This window comes from Nycticebus coucang, chromosome 20 (assembly GCF_027406575.1).
Source record: "Nycticebus coucang isolate mNycCou1 chromosome 20, mNycCou1.pri, whole genome shotgun sequence".
In the NCBI taxonomy this organism is placed as follows: Eukaryota; Metazoa; Chordata; class Mammalia; order Primates; family Lorisidae; genus Nycticebus; species Nycticebus coucang.
This window is the reverse complement of record NC_069799.1, coordinates 13780552-13804502: the sequence shown is the minus strand read 5'-3', so window position 1 is coordinate 13804502 and position 23951 is coordinate 13780552. Positions and strand designations below refer to the sequence as shown.

Below are 23951 nucleotides of genomic sequence, written 5' to 3'. Positions count from 1 at the left end.
CACATCACATGAGGTCAAATGAGTGACAATGTTATTCCCAACCCCCAAAATGTTGTATGGTGAGTGCTTAGAAGGTATGCATTAACATCTAGTGATCTCTTTATTTTCTTAATGGGTGCATTCAGAGTCAATGCAATATACATCCCCTTAATGTCTCAGCTGTCCTCTGATGCTCTCTAAAGCAGAGAAGAACAGACATATTAAGACACACCATCATCCTTTGTAGGAAATAAGTTATACTATCCTTTCTGTTGAACCAATTTTGTACATTTATAATAATATCTTTCTATTTACAGAAAGGGGGAAACTCAGATAATTCTAACTAGAGATAGAAATCTGGGGTTTTATTTCAACAATTTTCAATTAAGAGAGAAAAGTAATTTTCATCATTCCCAAAGTATAGAAATTAGTTATAAGGTTAAATATACTGGCTATGATCGGCATTAATTAAAAACCAACTCCTGAGAGCTTATGTGACCTTGCCGAAGGTATATGCTTAATAAGTCATAAAAGCAACACTTAAATCTATTTCTTCTGAATTCACCTCTGTTCATTCTACACTTTGTCATTCCTCTTCTTTCCTTCAGTTCTTGTTTGTTTGCTTTATTTATTTTTTGGTTGCTTCTTTTTACATGGACCCAGAATGCTCCTGTCCCCAAAATTAGCTTTTAATAAATAAGGTTTCTTTATGATTTTAGATATTTTCTTTCTGAATCATTTGCAATCCCATTGCTAAAAGCATATAATTAAGGAGATGTTTTATTTCCAAAAAAATTATATCTGATTTTATTCCCAAATAAACATTATATCTGAAGTATGAAGTAGTACTCCTTAGGAAGATGCTAATTAATTCTTCACGATACAAAGGCCAGTTCTTCCATTATACCCACAGTTACCAAGGCATCTTCTGTTAGTAAAAAGTAGTTCCTTACTATTGTACACTCCTATAACTTTTATTCTTAATTATATAGAAAACTTGCTAAGAGACTAGTTTTGTTTTTTAGTTTGTTTTGTTTTGTCTTGTTTGTATTTGACTAAGGTGTCTATTCAATAGTTTGTGAGATTCAGGAAGCCAGGGGCTATGTATGACATGAGTTTGCTGCCCCAGCCCTTCAAGTGCTCAGCACCAAGTAACCATTCAGAAGTCACCTGTCAGTTTATACCTCTTGTTTTCCCGAGAGACAGTTATATGGATTTAGTCCACTAGTAGATAGTTGACATCATTATCAAATGAATAAATGAATAGGGCTAATTCAAATAATAAATGAATAGAAGCCTTGCCAATTTTCCTTCTTAATATTATTAATAGCATTAATGTGAGTAGGAGAGACTTCAAATGTGGCAACTAGGCCTCATAGTCACACTACTCTCATCTTGATTTTCATGAACACAACAATGGCAAAATGGAAATACCCTATAATATCCTCATTAATATCTTGTCCTTTTTCTCCCACTCTTTCTCAGTGGGAAGCTTCACATATGCTGTCTGTAACTAAGCAAATGTCTGTCTATCACTAAAGCAAATGTGTCCTCCTCATTTTCTTCAAGTAAATGTTATGCAGCATTAACTCTTATTAGTCCTCTCTTTGTCCTCAGTGCTCTGCAAAATGTCCCCCTGACGTTGCATTCATGAGCTCCTAAGTCACTGCCTTTTTTATATCTCTAGTAAGAACTGCTGCCTCAGATCGCCATCCTTTTCATTCTGAACCCTTCACAACTTCATGGTAAACACCTTTGAATGAACTCAGAGAGAACAACAGAGTCCAGGGGCCTTCCAAAAGTGCACAGCAGGTTTAAGGGAAGTAATTCATTTCCCTTATAGTTAACACCACCATGAGGCCCACTTAACGACAGTAATTTTTCTAAGCAAGAAAATCATCCTCATTACTCATAAAGAACATCATACATTGCTAAGCATGAAAAGTAAGTTCTGAGAAACAGTTTTTTTAAGATGTAAATGTTGCTAGAACGAATGCAACATTTCTATAAATTCTCTTTTAACCTAATAACTTTAACAAAAATAAGAGAAAATAGAAAACAATCAATATGAACAGAAGTCAGTATGAACAGCTCTAAAATTTTGGAATGCCAATAAGCTTATATCACACAGTCCACATAGTGTATGCCTGATACGTTAAAACTTAACACACTCGCGTGGCCACAGAGCCATGTGTTCTTTCTCTCCACACCACTGGGCTGTGGTAAATAAAACATCCTCCTGGAGTTGTTGGCCAACATAAAGACTGCTCATTGCTGGGAAAATTAAGACATTCATAACTGAGTGACAGAGCTGCAGGCCAAGTAGAGCTGGGTGTGACTCTAAGTAGAGATTTCATTGATTGGGGGGAAAGAGATTGAAAAATTATATAGGATATATATTAGTAAACCTTCCAGATGTCCACTAGCACTTTCCCACCAAGTGACTGAAGGACTGCACATAAATGAAAAAGTATTAATATTTAATCCTCCAGGAGACACTCTAAAAATTCAAGTAAAAGAGCACCTAGGTGAAAATAGAAAGAAAGACAAAAAGGCCAACTCAAGTTCTCCCGGTATGTTTGGGAAACGAGCCAGCCTGGTGACTGTCCATATTCAAAAACAATGAATATCCAAGAAACATCACAATGGGTCTATATTTTAAACACTAAAAATCATTCTATAAAAACATGAGACCCCCCCCACACACGTGCACACCCACAAAAGAAGAAAGTCTTAAGAAACAGAAGCTACGTGTAGAATAGCAAGAAGTAGTCACTAGCAAGAAGAATTGCTCCAAGAAAAGAGCAAGTGATCCTCCACTATGTCAAGAGATGTACTATAACCTGCAATTGGTAAAACTAGTTGGTTGAAACAAGGATAGAATTACAAGGTGGGGTTGGCTGAGCTACATTTAAAAAATACAGAAACATATATAATGCTAATAAATTATATAAAGGAAATGAAAGACAGAACATAACTAAGATATGCTTGAGTAAATGCAATGGAAATAAATAAGGAAAATGAAGTTCCAGCTGTGCACAGTGGCTCACATCTGAAATCCTAGCATTCTGGGAGGCTGAGGAATGTGGATTGCCTGAGCTCATAAGTCAGAGCAAGACCTTGTCTCTGAAAAAAAAAAAAAAAATAGCTGGGCGTTGTGTCGAGGCCTGTAATCCCAGCTACTTGGGGAGGCTGAGGCAAGAGAATCACTTAAGCCCAAGAGTTTGAAGTTGCTGTTAGCTGTGACACCACGTAACTCTACATAAGGTGACAAAGTGAGACTCTGTCTCGAAAAAAAACAAAAAAAAGAAAGGAAAGAAAATGAAGTTCCTAGGAAAGGAGACATGAAAACGTTAAGCAGCAAAACTACAGTACATCCTATAGTTCTCACAGTAATTTTCTCAACATGAGTAACTCACTTTATATCTCCATGAAACTGTATCCAAACTAACATGGTAATTTTTAGGGCTTATTTATGACTATAGATACATTAAAGACATATGATTATAGGTACATTAAAGACATATCACCGATAGGGCAGTGCCTGTGGCTCAGTGGGTAGGGCGCTGGCCCCATATACTGAGGGTGGCAGGTTCAAACCCGGCCCTGGCCAAACCTCAACAAAAAAAATGGCTTGGCGTTGTGGCGGGTGCCTGTGGTCTCAGCTACTCGGGAGGCTGAGGCAAGAGAATCACCTAAGCCCGGGAGTTGGAGGTTGCTGTGAGCTGAGATGCCACGGCACTCTACCGAGGGCAATAAAGTGAGACTCCGTCGATACAAAAAAAAAAAAAAGACATGTCACTGATAAATTTTATGCACCAAATTAATGCAACATAAATATATAAAACCCAAAAATGATAGTGATAAAAAGTTTATGTCCTTGACCTGGTATGAAGCCTTCACAAACATTCTGATTATGACTAGAGTAGAAATTTTGCTCCTTGTATTTTCTAATCCATTGCTGTAAAACTGGAATGAATAATAAAAAGTTTGATAACAAGAGATGCCAGAATTTCAACAGAGATTATTAGAATATGTCATTAAAAAGAAACCTGAATATCAAAAGAATATTCACAGTTTTAATAGTTTTATGAAGCAAGATAAAATAAGGAAATAAGTTAAATAAGCTTAATAAGACACCAGAAAATAAAACTTAGCAAAAGCAAAAACATCTTAAAAAATTAACAAAAGCAGTCATAAATAATGATGAAAAATTCCTAAATAAAGCCTTGGGGGAAAAAGAGGACTATTAGCACATTAAACATAATAATAAAAAATAATAAATGTCTATGGTAAATTATGGCAAGTTTCAAAAACATTCTTTTTTTTTTTTTTTTTGAAACAGAGTCTCATTTTGTCATCCTCCTCAGCTTAAACAATCCTCATACCTCAGACTCCTGAGGTGCTGGGACTATAGGTGCCCACCACCATGCCCAGATAGTTTTTCTATTTTTAGTAGAGACAGGATCTCGGTCTTCCTCAGGCTGGTGTCAAACTCCTGAGCTCAAGCAATCCACCTGCCTCCATCTTCCAGACTGCTAGGATACAGGCGGGAGCCTCCGTCCCCAGCCTCAGAAACATTTTAATAGAATTTACTTCATATAGAGATTGCCATACAAGACAGCAAATTAATATGTATATTGTAAACAATTTATAGTTTGGTTACAAAATTGAAATATCTATAATTGCAAAATAAAAGCACTAACTTTTTAGTTAAAGTAGAAAAATTTTAGTGAAATATATGTATCAGTACATTTGGGAAAAGAGCAAGCATGATGACTATATTTTAAAATGATAGATATCTAAGAAACATCAAAGTGGGCCTAGTTTTTACACACTTTCTTAATTTTTAAAGTTTTTTTTTGCTTTTTCTGAGCTTTATTTTCTGGTAGTTTAAAAAAATTATTTAACTTAACTATTTCCTTTATTTTCTGGTAGTTTTAAAAAATTATTTAACTTAATAATTATTGCTTCATAATTATTTTATCTTGTTTAACAAGATATTAAAATTGTGAAGATTCTTATTTGGATATGCAGGTTTCTTCTGAATTCAAGTAGAAAAAACATTTGCAGTCAAAGATTAATTTCCCTATATATCTGAATATATCTTGTAAAGGATCAGGTTGTCTAACTGAGAGAAAATTAATCCTGCTGACAATCGCCCTTTCCACGAATACTTAAGGAGTCCCTTCCAAGATTTAAACATTTTCCTTTCCAGCCTTTCCCAAGAGCTGTCTGTGCCCCATGTTTGTTTTTCTTCTTTTTGTACAACCTGTTCTTCTGTCAACCTATCCACACCATGACATTGGCCTAAGCTGCCATGTGAAGTAGACTTTTGGATTCGGCAGCTGAAAAGACTTCCTAACATGTGTACATTCGGACTCTGTCTAGAACTAATCCATAATGGCTCTGGGGCATTCCACAAGATAAGGTTCCCTAAAATCTTGTCCCATGAAGATGCTGTTTTCTGTGTCCTCATAACACCACTGATTACTATGTCATCCTTAGAAGACGAGATATTCATAATAAATCTCATGTTGGGTCTATCTCCAAAGCATCTATCTATTTTTGTATCACACGGTATCCTGCCTGATTATAACATACCCACTGATAATACCCCTCACTTTGCTTGCACAGGAGGTCACCCTTACTTCCTTACACCCACCAGTGCCCATGTCTCCCTCATCAACCTGCTGAGATTGTGTATTCATGAGATTTGGGCTCTAGTGTCAGCTCTCCCATTCATTTCTCTCAGTCATCCACCATCAGGAATGCCACATGAATCAACAAATGATTAACTCTCTTATTATACTTTGATTCTTTTTCAATCTAGATCCATAGTGAATGTTATTATAGGGTGCAGTCCAAAGTGCTGCCATAGCTCTGAACCCATAAATTATTATTCTTCATAAAATGCTTTTGCTCATAAACTTTGTTTTCTATTTTCTCTGACTTTCGATATTCACATAGATACATATATTTTAAAATTTGAATTGTTTTATATATAATTTGGTATACTATTATATAGTCCTATAACACACTATAGTAATTCATACATGTTGTAAGCATTTTCTCATTATTTCATTGCATTTGCTTCAATTCCTCAGAATTTTATTTTTTGTATTTTTAAAATTTCAGAATGTTAGGGAATACACATGTTTTATTTATATACTTTGTTTTTGTACAGAATAAAATACTTTTTAAGGATACAAAATTACTGTGAGCCATTCATTTATCCTTCTTCTTTGGGAGAGTCTTCTACTTTCAATTTCTCAAATCCAAAACCAGAATACAAATGTGAAAGGTTATTTAAAAAAATTAAACAATACAACATTTTCATCCAAACAGAATAGAAATCTAGGCTAAAGACAGTAAATATTATTAGTTAATTTATTTTGTGTATTAGAAATTAAAAAAGGTTATATCAAAGCTATATTTAAATTGATCCCAGATGTCCTTTCATTAGGATGTGGAGATTATAGGATGCAGCATGACAAGGAGGAAGATTGATGTGAAAGTTAGATGACAAGAATTATAACTGTTGTTAAGGATAATTAAAGCACAGAGCAGACTGGGAGGCTGATGCTTAAATTTAATACAGAGACAGAAAGTATCTTCTGGAAGTAAATTTCTGGGAATTTATTTATTGTCAAACATAGAATAAATTGGCTGAGCAGATAGTATATATCTTGACTTAATTCCTTTTTAACTTAACGAGATTGTTTCTAGAATCTGATGAGATGTTTTACAAACATGTATCTCATGAAGAAAGCTCTGAATTGGAAGATTTTATTGTTATTGTTCTGAAGAATGTAGAAATCTCAGTGCTAATTAATTTATTTTTACATATATGCACAATATTATGTATACTCCTTAATTTTTGGAGTAGGTATTTGGCAACTAAAACTTGAGTTATAGTAGATAAGTGCCAGTGTGTGGTGTAAAAATTTGCTCTCTAATTAAATATGACTTTTTGCACTTGGACTTTTGGGGAGAATGAATCTACTTAGAATTTTTTTCAGTGCTAATTAATTTAAACCCAATTTTTTCTGGCTTTGAGTAGATGTTATATTGGGCATTAAAAGAAAAGGAAGGAAGGGAGGGAGGAAAGACAGGAGGGAGGGAGAGAGGAAGGAAAGAAAGAGAAATTGAAATCGGAACAATTTTATGAGAATAAAGATTCTGCAACTGCAATAGGAAAGGACTAATTTGAATTACACAGACTACACAGGTCCACTTAGTTGCTTTAATGTCATAGTTTAATACAATGAAATGTACAACCTGACCGTCACAACTAGACCTGATCATCCCTGTCTACCTACCTACTTCTGGCCAGGAATATACTTTCTGGACTTGAGATTACTTCCTTGTCCACAGTATCTTCAGCTGCCTGTGTCCCGAAAGGAAAACAAGCTTTCCCAAGGTCAGGTTCCAGAGCCACAGGAACTGTTCAAGAAAACATAAACTAGGAAACAAATGTGAGGTCCCAAGAAAGTGAAGCAGTGCAGAGCCCTGTCACTGGCTACTGCATAAACTGGCTGTTAGTATGCACAGGATGATGATAACTAATCTTTCTCCCCTACCTGGAAGAATATGAGTAGATATCAAAAGCATCTTGTGGGGATTTTGTGCATAGGTGAAGTTTGATTCTCAGTTATGATTAAGAGGTCTCATGATGAGTAGAAGAGAAGCCACTTCTCTGGGGATCTCCGCAAAAGTACAAAAAGATATCATTTCAGGTCCATGTACTCTGTGGTATAACATGAAAATGTCCATTTCAAATAATGGAAAAAACTAAATGACTTCTAATCTAAGAGTTGTGGATTGCTTGGAATGTGTCAAAAGATAGTAAGCTATTCCCAGTACTCCCACTCCTAAGAAAAAGAGTGTCAGGGGTGGGGGTGGGGCAGAGACAAGATGGCTGACTGAAGCCAGTTTTCTACAGAGTTTCCCATCCAGAAGGAGAGTTAAAGGACAGAAATTTAGCAAGTAACCTGGTGGATTAGAGTTGCACCAAGAGAGAAGGCTGAAGAACACACATCAACCCCACTGAGGCAAGCTGTGACCACAATGATACAAATAAAAGGTACAAAATCCATCACCAAGCAAACAGGAGTCCCCTCCCTCATGAGAATGGCTCTGAGTGCCCCACAAAAAAATGAGCAGAATTCAAAGGTCCTCCCACTACACTCCACGCGAGAGACCCTCTAAAAACTGGACCTACCTCCCCTATTAGGGTGCCATGGCATTCTCCTGCCAGGCATAAAACTGTATATATTCTCTACCTGCAACTCTGAGCTCCCAGCACTCCCTTCCACTCTCACTCTGAGGTCTGGAGGCCTGTTCTTCAGGAGTCCAGATTCTTGGGTGATTTCTCAAGGGGTGTGGACAGTGCCTAAATGCAGCTGGTCAGTGCTGATTCTGGGGCACAGGAGTGAGGAGAGGACGGTAGGATGAGAGGGAACCACACTGGAGCAGCAGTGCCCCAAGGCACAGAGCAGCAGCCATCTTTTAGCAATAATAGGGCTTACCCCCGGATATTCTGAAGCCACACCCCCTGTCTCCCTGGAGGAGGAGGCCAGGCATCTACTCAAGTGGCAACCACCACAAACAGATCTGGGATGAAAACGCAGACACCATGAGTAAAGGGTTTGCCTGAGGCAGTACCGGCCTGGGTGGAGCGCAGGGATTAGAAATGCACTCACAGACCCGGGAAGTTCCCAGGGCAGGGTTGACCCAGAGGACCACTTTATTGCGCCTAAGACATACCTGGTCCTCAGGGGATTGTCAGCCTATAGACAAAGGAAGATAGGAGGCTAGAACTGACAGGTAACCAAATATAAACCTGAAGACTAAATACAGGGCCTGAGGCACAGGCTCTGGGAACTCAAAACAGCTTCTCTTCTGCAGGAGAATTTATCAGAGACAGAAACAAATTCCCGCAAAGTTGTTCTGTTCTCAGTAACATCAATCAGGGGCGGGGCTGGAACTGAGTGAACACCCCCCAGCCTCCATCAAGCACCTGAGGTTGTCAGGCCTCACCTCCCCCTGCTAGATAGAGGCAGAGCACACCAGCCCGGCTGAGCAGAAAAAGATTTCTTTGTGATTCAGGCAGGTGAAAACGCCTGGAGTATCTGTTCACTAGAGGTAACTGGGTCAAAGGCCTGCGGGACTATCAGTGACTGGGTGTGACAGAGGTGCAAGGTGGGGAAGTAGGCATCAACCTTCCCAGACTGATCTATTTGCTGGGTGGGTCCTCCTGACTCCATGCAGCACTGGAGCAAGTCATATCAGAGTAGTAAACAGACCCCTGTGATCCAGTTGCCAGAGACCTTTTAAACCCTCCCACCTGAGACAGGTGCTGACTGAAATAATTGATTTGGACCTTTTAAACTGAGCCAATCGCCCGAGGACAATTCAGGTGGTGCCCTGGGTGTGTGGTTGTAGGAAAGTTTGATTTTCCTTTTCCAATTTTTGCCTGTGGGGGGAGGGGTGACTTAATTGCTGGTATTTCCCCACAGCTGAGACTTCAACACAGAGTAACTGTTTCACTAGGGTGTAACAGAAACCAACTGAAAACAAGACAGAACCACTTAGTCCCACCACACCAAACTGGGCCAAAAGTTCTCAGGCCATAGCACTGTACAGGTCCTCGACAAAGTTCCAGGGGAAAAATCAAATGGTATAAAACAATCGTGGGGTGGAATCAGTGGAAAAACTCTGGTAACATGAATAACCAGAATAAATCAACCCCCTCCCCACCAAGGAAAGATATGGCAGATGTAACTGAAGATCCCATTCATAAACAGCTGGCGGAGATGTTAGAAATCAAATTCAGAATTTGGATTGCAAACAAGATTAATAAAATGGAGGAAAATTTGGAATTAGAAATTCGAGCAGCAATTCAAAAGTCAGAATTAGAAATTCGAGGAGAAATTCAAAAGTTGTCTCAAGAATTTAACAAATTTAAAGACAAAACTACCAAAGATTTTGATGCACTGAAGCAAGACTTTGCAGCCCTCAAAGATCTGAAAAATGCAGTAGAATCCCTCAGTAACAGAGTGGAGCAAGCAGAAGAAAGGATTTCTGACATTGAAGACAAAGCCTTTGAACGCTCCCAAACTCGCAAAGAGGAGGAGAGATGGAGAGCAAAAACAATCATTCTCTCAGAGAGCTCTGGGATAATTTGAAGAAGGCTAATATCCGCCTCACTGGAATCCCTAAAAGTGATGAAGTGTCCTCGCTGGGCACAGAGGCACTTCTCCATGAAATTATGAAAGAGAATTTTCCAGACATGCCAAGAGATTCTGAAATTCAGACAGCAGACAGTTTCAGAACCCCAGCACAACTCAATCCCAATAAGACATTGCCCAGGCATATCATAATTAACATTACTAAAGTTAATATGAAGGAGAAAATTCTCAAAGCAGCCAGACGTAAGAAATCCATTACCTACAAAGGGAAGAATATTAGAATGACTGCAGATCCTTCTGCTACAACTTTTTAAGCCAGAAGAGGGTGGTCATTGAATTTTAATCCCCTAAAGCAAAATAACTTTCAACCCCGGATCCTGTATCCAGCTAAACTGAGTTTCAATTATGATAGAGAAATTAAATACTTAAATGACATTCATATGTTGAAGAAATTTGCCATAACCAAATCAGCTCTTCAGGATATTCTTACACCTATCCTCCATAATGACCAACCCAATCCTCTACCACAAAAGTAAACTCACTCAGAAACTTTTGATCAAACTCCAACTTCCACACTGGCAAAAGGATTAAAAATGTCCACTGGACTTTCGAGAAACTCAATACCCAAAATTTTACCAGACTTATCAATATTCTCCATTAATGTGAACCGCTTAAACTGTCCTCGAAAGAGGCACAGGTTAGGTGACTGGATACAAAAACTCAGGCCAGATATTTGCTACATACAAGAATCACTTCTTACATTAAAAGACAAATATAGATTCACAGTGAAAAGATGGTCATCCATATTTCAGGCAGATGGTAATCAGAAAAAAGCAGGTGTTGCAATTTTATTTGCAGATACAATAGGCTTTAAACCAACAAAAGTAAGGAAGGATAAGAATGGTCACTTCATATTAGCTAAGGGTAATACTCAATATGATGAGATTTCAATTATTAATATCTATGCACCCAACCAGAATGCACCTCAATTTATAAGAGAAACTCTAACAGACATGAGCAACCTGATTTCCTCCAGCTCCATAATAGATGGAGATTTCAACACTCCTTTGGCAGAGTTGGATCGATCCTCCAATAAGAAGCTGAGCAAAAAAATTTTAGATTTAAACCTAACCATCCAACATTTGGATTTAGCAGACATCTACAGAACATTTCATCCCAACAAAACTGAATACACATACTTCTCATCCGCCCACAGAACATATTCCAAAATTGATCCCATCTTAGGTCACAAGTCTAACCTCAGTAAATTTAAAGGAATAGAAATTATTCCTTGCATCTTCTCAGACCACCATGGAATAAAAGTTGAGCTCAGTAACAACAGGAATCTGCATACTCAGACAAAAACTTGGAACTTAAATAACCTTATGCTGAATGATAGCTGAGTCAGAGATTAGATTAAGAAGGAAATTGTCAAATATTTGGAACAAAACAACAATGAAGACATGAATTACCAGAACCTCTGGGATACTGCAAAGGCAGTCCTAAGAGGGAAATTTATGGCACTGCAAGCATTCCTCAAGAGAACGGAAAGAGAGGAAGTTAACAACTTAATGGGACATCTCAAGCAACTGGAAAAGGAAGAACTTTCCAATCCCAAACCCAGTAGAAGAAAAGAAATATCCAAAATTGGAGCAGAATTAAATGAACTTGAAAACAAAGGATTATGCAACAGATCAAAAAATCAAAGAGTTGGTTTTTTGAAAAGGTCAATAAAATAGATAAACCTTTGGCTAACCTAACCAGGAAAAAAAGAGTAAAATCTCTAATCTCACCAATCAGAAATGACAAAGATGAAATAACAACAGACTCCTCAGAAATTAAAAAAATCCTTAATGAATATTACAAGAAACTTTATTCTCAAAAATATGAAAATCTGAAGGAAATTGACTGATACTTGGAAGCACGTCACCTTCCAAGACTTAGCCAGAATCAAGTGGAAATGTGAACAGGCCCATATCAAGTTCTGAAATAGCATTAACCATACAAAACCTCCCTAAAAAGAAAAGCCCGGGACCAGATACCTTCACGTCAGAATTCTACCAAACCTTTAAAGAGGAATTAGTACCTATATTACTCAACCTGTTCCAAAATGTAGAAAAGCAAAGACTACCTAACACTTTCTATGAAGCAAACATCACCCTGATCCCCAAACCAGGAAAAGACCCAACAAGAAAAGAAAATTATAGACTAATATCACTAAAGAATAGAGATGCAAAAATATTCAACAAGATCCTAACAAACAGAATACAGCAACACATCAAACAAATTATACATCATGATCAAGTTGGTTTCATCCAAGGGTCTCAAGGCTGGTTCAATATCTGTAAATCTATAAGTATAATTCAGCACATAAACAAATTAAAAAACAAAGACCATATGATTCTCTCAATCGATGCAGAAAAAGCTTTTGATAATATCCAGCATCCATTCATGATCAGAACACTTAAGAAAATTGGTATAGAAGGGACATTTCTTAAACTGATAGAGGCCATCTACAGCAAACCCACAGCCAATATCATATTGAATGGAGTTAAATTGAATTCATTTCCACTCAGATCAGGAACCAGACAGGCTGCCCATTGTCTCCACTGCTCTTTAACATTGTAATGGAAGTTTTAGCCACCGCAATTAGGGAAGAAAAGGCTACTAAGGTTATCCATATAGGGTCAGAAGAGATCAAACTTTTGCTCTTCGCAGATGATATGATTGTATATCTGGAAAACACCAGGGATTCTACTACAAAACTCTTAGAATCGATCAAGAAATACAGCAGCGTCTCAGGTTACAAAATCAACATTCATAAATCGGTAGCCTTTATATGTACCAACAATAGTGAAGCTGAAAAAACAGTTAAGGACTCTATTCCATTCACAGTAGTGCCAAAGAAGATGAAATATTTGGGAGTTTATCTAACAAAGGACGTGAAAGATCTCTATAAAGAGAATTATAAAACTCTAAGAAAAGAAATAGCTGAAAATCTTAACAAATGGAAAAACATACCATGCTCATGGCTGTGAAGAATCAACATTGTTAAAAGATCCTTACTACCCAAAGCAATATGCAATTTTAATGCAATAACTATTAAAGCTCTACTGTCATACTTTAAAGATCTTGAAAAAATAATAAAAATAATACTTTGTTTTATATGGAATCAGAAAAAAACTTCAATAGCCAAGACATTACTCAGAAATAAAAACAAGGCAGGAGGAATCACGCTACCAGACCTCAGACTATACTACAAGTCGATAGTGATAAAAACAGCATGGTACTGGCACAAAAACAGAGAAGTAGATGTATGGAAAGGAATAGAGAACCAAAAGATGAATTCAGCTACTTACCGCTATTTGATCTTTGACAAGCCAATTAAAAACATTCAGTGGGGAAAAGATTCCCTATTTAACAAATGGTGCTGGGTGAATTGGCTGGTGACCTGTAGAAGACTGAAACTGAACCCGCACCTTTCACCATTAACTAAGATAGACTCTCACTGGATTAAAGATTTAAACTTAAGAATGAAACTACAAAAATACTAGAAGAGAGTGCATAAGAGAGAACATTCGGTTTCCAACCATATCCAACTATATTGTGTGTATACCGCCTCTGACTCTGATAAATTTAAAGGAAATATTCTTTCTGTTTCCTAAAATGGATTGTACCGCTTGAAGACTATCTGATTGCCATCGCCAATGTAAGCACCCCTTCAAAACTCACCCATGGATTCTTCCCTTACAAATATTGACATATTTGTAATTTAGAAAATAATATGAATTCCTCCTTTTTTAATGTGAAGAGTAACTACTTCTATTATATAAAGTTGCTTTGTAACCATATGAATGTAATACCAAAAAATCCAAATAAAATAAAAACATGTAGAAATTAATTGTAGCTGGATTGGTATAGATTTGATTTAGCAAATAATTTGCTGAAATGAGTCTTTTCCATGACATTGACTTCTATTGTTTGATAATAATACCATCATATACAAAAAATCTATCAGAAATCAAACTGGATTGCCCCCCACCCCTGCACTGCGTGGCCCAGGGTGGGGTGCCATGGGGAACCTGCCAAGGCACTAGGAGGCAGGGCCATGGTCTGAGCTCGTGTGGGGACCGGTAGGAGCAGGCAGGCCTTGGGCATCTGAGCCCTCATTCCCAAAGGAAATTTGAAATAAGTTCCAAACTACCCTCATATAATGGCCAAGTTTCCAGAAAACAGAAACTGAAGCCCATATGATCACAGTTACATTAAACTGCAAAATACTGCAAATGATTATATTAATGTCCCTGAGTTGACATAGAAGAGGTACAAAGGAGTTACGTCTTGACACAGGGTCTATTTCCTCACGCATGCTGCCACTTCTACCTCATGGTTTTGGCAACAAAAGATGCAAGCTGCCAGTCGTGCTAAACCACCTTGTGCAGAAAGACTCGGTAAATTTGCACAGTACTGGCCAACAGACTGCCGAGAGTCACTGTTCAAAGAAACAGGATTCAGTGTGTGAAGTTTTTGTCCAATGATATGAAGTCATCTTAAACGGTACACCTACTACAATTAGAAAACATCGGTAGTGGTAAAACTAGAACATTAGCTCGTTTCATTATACGACATGGCCTGATTTTGGAGTCCCTAAATCACCAGCTTCATTTCTCAATTTCTTGTCTGAAGTGAAAGAATCTGGCTCCTTGAGCCAGACTACTGGCCTGCGGTGATCCACTGTAGTGCGGGTATTGGGCACTTAGGAACCTTCTTTTTGGTAGATACCTGCCTTGTCCTGATGAAAAATGAAGGAGATATTAACACCTCAATGTGAGGTTTGAAGAAGCTTTCCCAGAGTCCATATGAAGGGATGTTCCTTTAAAACCCTCCAAAGTGATTAGAAAGCTAATCATGTAGGAGGCAGGCCCTGAAGGCAGAGTCTGGCTGTCTGTGGAATGTCCTGGAATGGACCTTGGAAGTGGAAAACAGGATAAGTTAATGTGCATGTCAGTTACAGGTTGCACCTGTTTTCACAGACAAATGGCTGAGTAAGTTTTTGTGGTTGCTTTGTATGGTTTCTTTGTATTCTATAAACCATTTGCTGCCAATTAGTTTTATTATTAGAATGTGCACCTGCAGAACTTAGTGTTGTTAAGAGTATATAAGCTTGCAAAAAATAAAATTAAGGGCTGCATGCCTGAGTGAGCTACAGCCCTCTGCTTCTCCAGAATTCTGACTGCTGGTCTTATTTCTGTGACTCCGGCCAGACCGTTTACAGCAACAGTTACTGAGTATGAGAAAATATCAAGTAGGACTTATTCGGACACCAGATCAACTTATATTCTTACACATGGCTATCATAGAAGGAGCAAGGTATATAAGGGGAGATTCTAATATAAAGAAATGATGGAAAGAGCTATCTAAGGAAGACTTTACCTCCTGCTTTTGATCAGTCACCCAACAAAATAATGACTGGAAAACACATTGGTTACAGAATAAGTCTAGAAGAAGGAAAACTGACAGGCGACCAATTTACAAAACTTTCCTCTAACATGCAGGATGCTATGGAAGAGAACAGTGAGAGTGTTCTACAGAAACATATTCGAGTCAGCTCAGAAGGTGCAGCAGATGAAACAGGCTACATGAGACTGAACAAAAAAGAAAAAGGCCAACATTAACCAACACCTAAATAGTCATGACCTGAAAATATTCTGCAGATGTCAATTTTGAATCATTGATGTGCAAAGTACGACCTGAAGCCCACTCCTGCACTTATGTGGCTTGCTAACCCCGTGGATTCCCTCCCTCACAGTTGTCTGTTACAAAGTACACTTTATGTCCAGGGAATGAAGAATACCCACCAGCAGAAGACTTTGAAGAACCTTTAATTTGATGTATTGCTTTTTTTTTTTTTTTTTTTTTTTGAGACAGAGCAGACTCAAGCTGTTGCCCTGGGTAGAGTGCCATGGCGTCCACAGTTCACAGCAACCTCCAACTCCTGGGCTTAAGTGATTCTCTTGCCTCAGCCTCCCAAGTAGCTGGGACTGCAGGTGCCTGCCATGATGCCTGGCTATTTTTTGTTTCTAATTGTTGTTGTTTGGCAGGCCTGGGCTGGATTCGAATCCACCAGTTCTGGTGTATGTGGCTGGCGCCTTAGCCACTTGAGCTATAGGCACCAAACCAATTTGGTGTATTGCCAGCGGTGCATCTTACAAGGGTATATGCGAAACTTGGTAAACGGTCTGTGAAGCTAGTGAATGATGCCCCATGATTATATCAATGTACACAGCTATGATTTAATAAAAATAAATAAATAAATAATAAAAAAAACAATTTGGTGTATTGCTGAGTGATTATTAATACATGTATGAAATGCAGACAGATGCATGAGAAATAAGAGAGACTACTTTGTATTGTATAGCCATTCCTATTATATTTTTTATAATTTTGGCAGGATCAAATGTTTTTATTAAATAGACACACACACACACACAAAAAACATCAAGTAGGACCATTAGCCTATAAACTCTTCAAAAGTATAGGTACCATTTTTTTTGACATCTGTGCCCTCAATACTTCCAATAATTGTTGAATAAATGAATTTATTTCTTAAAAGAGATAAGACAAACATAAATTCCATGATGCATTAAAAAATTATATGAACCCAGTAATGTATCAAAGGACAGAGGGTATATGGAAGAGGTAAGCCATTTACTAAGTGTCCCTCATGCAGTAGGGAGGCTATTTCACCAGTCTACATGACAGGAGGCAGAAGGTTAAAATTAAAAGGAGTAAAGAGATAATGAAAAGGTAAAATTCACTGGATAGTGCATAGGTTACATTCAGCAGTCGAGAGGGAAGGCAGGTTGTAGGATGGAGTATGTTCCATTTTCTAATATTGAGAATAGTTAACAAGAACCAGAATGTCCTAGAGTTCAATTGTGGATCCCAGATAGGGCAATTAAGTTCACAAATTCATCTGAGAAAAAGTACTACATACCTCATTGCTGAATGTCACCAATACTGTGGTCACTTTTGAAGTACTCCCCTTGGGAAGCTATGCACAGACACCAGTGCCTAGTCTACCTTCAAAGCAATTTTGGAACTCTTTTTCTGGAATGGCCATCAGAGTTGTGTTACCTCCCTCACTGCTGAATATCACTGCAATAGTGATATTGCAAGTATATTGCAAAGTCTCAATAGTGACTTTGAGAGTGACCATAGTGATATTCAGCAATGAGATATATAGCACTTTTCATGGGATGAATTTGTGAACTTAGTTGTCCAACCTTGTAACTCCGAAGGAGGTTGGAGAATATAACATAGTGTATGTGCAGAAGAAATAAAAAATATTTTTTTGCATATTCTTGTACATTCCTTCTCCATGTTATACACAAATAAACAAATATCTCTTTGTATGTTCCATGGAGTCTCTGCTCTTGCATTCCCAGCTTCTTCACCTCAATATTGCTCAGTAATTCTACGTCAAATATCTCTTTGAATGTTCCAGGGAGTCTCTGCTCTTGCATTCTCAGCTTCTTCACATCAATATTGCTCAGTAATTCTATGTCATGCATATCACAAGATTTGGAAGTAGGAGGGAAATGAAAGTTTCCATCCTCATCTACACTACAGCCATTACCAGAGCAGCCTAAGTAATGCTGTTAATTTGACCCATTTGACCCAGGTGGGGGAGGTGACCACAATGCCTAAAGAAATAAATGAGTGACTCCAAGAACTGCAGAACCACTGTCGCTGCTGGCAAACCCTACTCAAATATCTCCATCTGTTACTTCAACGTCCTCGGTATATTCTGGATCTGCCTATTTCTCTTTATCCTATTATTGTCATCTTAAAGCATTTTTTGAATGGACCAGAGCAATGCTTCCTAACTGGTCTACCCATTTCTATTCTTGACTCCAGTGCATGCCATAATGTACATAACAACAAACAAATAAATGATTTAAGTGAAAGGCTAAATTAATCAATCAGCCAGCAAAAACACAGAAGAATATAGAGATCAAATTAATTTATTTCACAGCTCAATTTTTTTTTTATTATTTCCTATTTATTGATAGTAAAATTTGACCTCAGACAGGTTACATGACTTGTCCAAGGTCATACAGGTTGTAAGGTTCAGACCAAGATCCAAAATTTAATGGGCCTGATTTGAAAGTAAAGACTCCTTCCATCATACACAATAGCTTTCCCATTGTGGCCTCATGGGATTTGTCCCCCCACATTCTTGAAGGATATGGACTTTGAATAAACTTCTGATACTAGCCTTTCCAGCTGTCCTGGAGCAGTGGCTGCAGGGACTTTCAGCTGTCACAAGTCTCAGTATGGGTAGTCTCTGATTTTGTTACTTCTCACTTTTGAAATGTGTTTCTGGAGAGCTATATGTTCCCATTGTTGGCATACATAAATGAATCGAATCTGCAGTCTCTCTGACCCCTTAAAAGAACTTGGGTAGTTAAGTCTAGTCTAATTTCTTCCCTGAGAAGCCATGTGGTCTTCCACAGACAGAGAATACTTAATCTCTGGCTCATCATAACCCTTTACAGATAGTCCAGCCATCCATGAATGGATTAATAAATTGTGGTATATGTACACCATGGAATACTATGCAGCCTTAAAGAAAGATGGAGACTTCACCTCCTTCATGTCTACATGGATGGAGCTGGAACATATTCTTCCCAGCAAAGTATCTCAAGAATGGAAGAAAAAGTAACCAATGTACTCAGCCCCACTATGAAAATAATTTTTGGCTTTCATATGAAAGCTACAACCCAGCCATAACCCAAGAATATGGGGAAGGGGAAGAGGGAGGGGAGGGAGGGGGGAGGATGGGCAGAGGGAGGGTGATTGGTGGGATTACACAGCTCAGTTTTGTTTACAAACACAAAAACTTCAAGTTTTGTAAATTTAAAAATGTGATTTTTCTCTCTATATATCTAGATCTCTGTCTATCTATGCATTTTCTTTAGCATTCCCAAGTAGAACTGTGAATTTTGGTAATACCTTTATTACAGTATTTCAGGGTAAGAAAGTATTTCTCAGACACAAAACAAAAGGGAAAATCATAAAGACAGTGGTAAATTCATGAAATTAAAATCTTCTATACAACAAAAGTTACCATAACTAAAGTAATATGTAAACCATGACCTGCTAAATTTTATATATATATGTGTGTGTATATATATGTATATATATATTTTATTTATTTATTTATTTATTTTTCAGTTTTTGGCAGGGGCTGGGTTTGATCCGCACCACTTCCGGCATATGGGGCTGGCACCCTACTCCTTGACCCATAGGTGCCACCAAATTATATTTTTAATTGAACACTAAACATCAATTATGGAGTTGGTCCAGCAAATATAAAAATCACATTCAAATCAATACAAAAAACTAATCAATAGTAATATGTGCAAAGAATACTGAAGGGTAATTTACAGAACAGGAAATGTAAACTTCTAATAACTACATAAAAAGGTACTTAGCCTCACTAAGAACCAGGGAAATACAAATTAAGGTAATAAATGTCTGATTAGTGAAAATGCAGAAGAGGAGTAACAGAAACTCTCTTACATTGCTTGGTCTCCTTTGAAAATGGTTTGGCAATCACAAATAAAGATGAAGAAACACATTTAAAAAACCCAACAATCTCATTCCCAGGAGTAGACTTTACTGAAACATCTGTACATGTCTATAAGGAAATACCTACACATGTAGTCACTGCAACACTGTTTTCAATTAGGAAACATTGGAAACCGCCCAAGTGTCTATCCCAGGAGCATGAATAAATTGAGGCTTATTCAAACATAATACGGGTTTAGTTAAGATCTATGAACTAGAGACTCATTAACCTATCATCCAGTCATCTTTCTCTCTTAACCACCAGTTCAATTATCTTCTCTCCTTTCACCTTTCTCTGCTAAATTCAGAACTGGCTTCCTATGTTAGGATTCTCTAGAGAATCGGAAACAATATAACTGGAATTGGCTCACGTGATTACAGTGGCCAAGACATCTGTAAACTGGAGAACCAAGGAAGTTGGTCTGAATGCCAAGGCCTAAGAACCTGGAGTACTGATGTCTGAGGACAGAAGATGTAATGCTTTCAAACAGAAAACCAATTCTCTCTTCTTCTGCCTTTTTGTTCTGTTGGGCTTCTCAATATGCCTGCCCATATTGGTGAGGGTGGAGCCTTACATTCCAATGTCTCTTTCAGAAACACCCTCACAGACAAACCTAGAAAGAATGTTTTACCTGCCATCAGCCCAATCCAGTTGACACAGAAAACTAACCATCACACTTCCAGTTCATGTACTATCTCTTCAGTGGCATCTGAGCACTGTGTAATCCATTCATAGATTTTATAATTTCAATGAATATGTAGAGAAGTTTTATGGATATTTTTTGTAGAGCACTGTGTTTTTCTTTCCACTTTTCATTCTGTCTTACTCTCTGTTCATAATCATTTTTTTTTTTTTTATTTGTGGTTTTTGGCCCGGGCTGGGTTTGAACCCGCCACCTCCGGCATATGGGACCGGCGCCCTACTCCTTGAGCCACAGGCGCCACCCTGTTCATAATCATTTTAAACATAGTTTGTAATAGTTTCTCAGTGTTAGGAAGGAACATCCATGGGACTTGGTGACTGATTTTGGTATGAAACATGAGAAAGAAGAGGAATAAAGATACATTTATGGTAGAAACAACCAAGTAGAGGAAAGAAACACCAATATTCATATGTTTATTATTTTTCTCATTTTTTTTGTCAATTTTACACAGACGTGATATAGTAATTTTCATACTGTATAAAGAATACTGGGTGGGAAAATGATGCCTGCAGTGGTATGAGGAGTCTTCCAAGCTATATGAATGGTCTTAATAGTATTACTGCAATGCAGTGGGAATGTAATTCATAATGACCATTGCTTGTTTCCCTAAGATGCAGAATCTTATTACCCATCAATAAGACAATGGCTGTTTTCCTTTCTACACAATCAGAGAGGGAATGCCTATGGTAATTAATTGGAAAGTAATCTCCTGATTTTAAATACAGGGTGGTTTTTAACAAAAGATTTTCATGAAATTTAAAAGAAATCCAGCCAACTTCATTACGTTCCATATAAATCAACTTGATCAAAATTAATTTGTGAAATCTAGTTTAAAAATATTGTAATTAAATTTAGAAAAATACCAGGATTTTGTGGATAGTTAATATCACGTTACCTAAAAATTAGTTTAAAAAAGTATGTATTAATTCACAGAAGTTGTAAGTGGTAATCTATTTCATGTGTTGAAAATATTTAGGCCAAGGCCAAAACCAACATGGTTGAAATAATAAATAGGCAGATTTCCAGCTTAATCTAAGAAAAAACTCTAATAAACATATCTGTTCAAATGTGAAATATTCACCTTGGGGAAAATAGGTTGCTTTGTTATGGGAATATTCAAATATATTTGAATGACTGCTATACAGTATTGCATGGGGATTCTTATAATGAATGTAATGAGCCAGATGATCTCTAAAATGCCTCACAACTTGGGGAATCCTACCAAAATTGTACATGAAAATTGTTTATGCAGTATTTTCCTTTGCAGATTACAAAACACTACTTTATCTAACTCTACCTTCCCAATAATCTCCTGTAGTGTAGGGTGGCTGTTTACATCAGCATTTTTGTTAATCTACTGGCAATAAGCAAAAGCACATGAGTTGGTCATTGTTATGTACCTAGCTATCTGTTAGTAGAATCAAGATAAGTGAAATTCAACCAATCTCTCTTCTATAGTCCTTGTAAATAAGATTAATAGATTCTCACACATAAGCTAGGCTACTCAGAAATAAAAGAGACATTATCTTTTTTTTCCTTTGAAATTAAAAATATCCCATAGGCAGGGTACAGCGGCTCACACCTGTAATCCATCACTCTGGGAGGCCGAAATGGGTAGAATGCTTGAGTTCATGAGTTCAAGACCAGCCTGATTGAGCAAGAGTGAGACCCTGTCTCTACCAAAAAATAAAAATCTAAGCAGGCATTGTGGTAGGCATGTGTAGTCCCAGCTACTCAGGAGGCTGAGGCAAGAGGATGACTTGAACCCAAGAGTTCAAGGTTGCTGTGAGGCCATGGCACTCTATCTAAGGTGACAAAGTGAGACTCTGTCTCAAAAAAAAAAAGCATCCCATGGTTTGCTTCCATTAAGCAATTCTCCATTCATCAGTTTCCATCATCTTTTCAAACTTCTTTTTATTTACCCTTTTCCCATCATCTTCCACAGGGCCCCTTTCATATCTTTATTACGTAATGTGTATATGAAAGGATTTAGAGTTGGAGTGACAATTCCATAAAGTAAGGCCATAATCTTGTTCTGGTCCTGGGAAGTACCTGAAGAGGGCTGCAAATATGTGGCCATAGCTGTGCCATAGAAGAGAAAAACCACCACCAAGTGGGAAGAACAAGTCCCCAGAGCCTTTTGACGTCCTTCAAATGACCTGATCTTCCACACGGCCTGTGAAATGCAGATGTAGGAAATAAGAATGAGAGTGAGGGGTACCAGTAGTAAACATGCACTGACCAGGAAGAGCTCCATCCAATTGAAGGTGGTATCGACACAAGCGAGTTTGAGGAGAACTGGCACTTCACAAAAGATATGGTCTATGACATTTCTTCCACAAAGGGGAACCCGCATGATGAGCACAGTCTGCACCAACGAGTTGGATAAGCCAGCCAGCCATGTCACAGCTATAAGCTGCAAACAGACATGTGGATGCATGAGAGTGGTGTAGTGCAAAGGCCTGCATACAGCAACATAACGATCAATGGCCATGATGGCAAGAAGGATGCATTCTGTGGAACCCATTGCCAAAGACACGTAGAGTTGGCCGACACAGCCACCATAAGTTATTGTCTTCTCTGGGCCCTGCAAATTGAACAGTAGCTGGGGCACTGTGCTGACAGTGTAGCAGAGGTCCATTAAAGACAAGTGGCTGAGGAAAAGGTACATTGGTGTATGGAGCTGGGGATCCAGACGTGTCAAAATAATAATGGTCATATTGCCAAGCAGAGTTAGCAAGTAGAAGATCACAATGATAACAAAGAGTGTCATCTCTAGTAGAGGCTGCTCTGAGAAACCCAGCAAGAAAAATCCTCCGAAGGAGCTGATGTTGGGAATGACCATTACCTTTCATTACATAGCTTCTAAGGTGGAGAACTATATTTGAATGGCAGATATGTGAGGTTGAACACAAATCTACACCTTCATCATCTTTCCTGAGAGTCAATCTGGAAGATACAACAAGAGCTCATTTGAACTGTAAACAATCACTTCCACTGTAAATCCTCACTCCTCTGTTATACCCACATTAGTGTCTTTTTCTTGCTTTTCCCAGGATTTTCACTTATTTTGTGTATTTACAACATCTAGAACCTTTAGTTCTCTTCCATTTCTTAATCTCTGCCTTCAAATATGCATATATCTCTCTTATTTTGAAAACTGACAATATTATTAGAATTAATTTGTCTCTGCTATACTCTGTACCTCCTGCTATCACATCCTAAACGAGACCATCAAATTATATGGCTTCACTATCACATATAACCTGAAAGACTTTCTTGCTGTGTGGGATTGTGGCTGAATGTACCTTTCTTCTCACAGCATTGCATTTCCTCACTAATGCATTTATGAACACAGTCTACTAGTAACGACCTTTTCTTTACTTGGTATTCTAAATCTGTTTTCCGTGCTTTTAGCTTGCTGAAAAAGAACATGTGA

The 23951-nt window shown here is 37.8% G+C and overlaps 1 pseudogene; it reads left to right on the top strand.

Moving 5' to 3' along the window:
* The first annotated feature begins 49 nt into the window (after positions 1 to 49).
* LOC128572459 (tyrosine-protein phosphatase non-receptor type 2-like) lies at positions 50 to 15858 on the top strand (annotated as a pseudogene).
* Positions 15859 to 23951: the final 8093 nt, after the last annotated feature.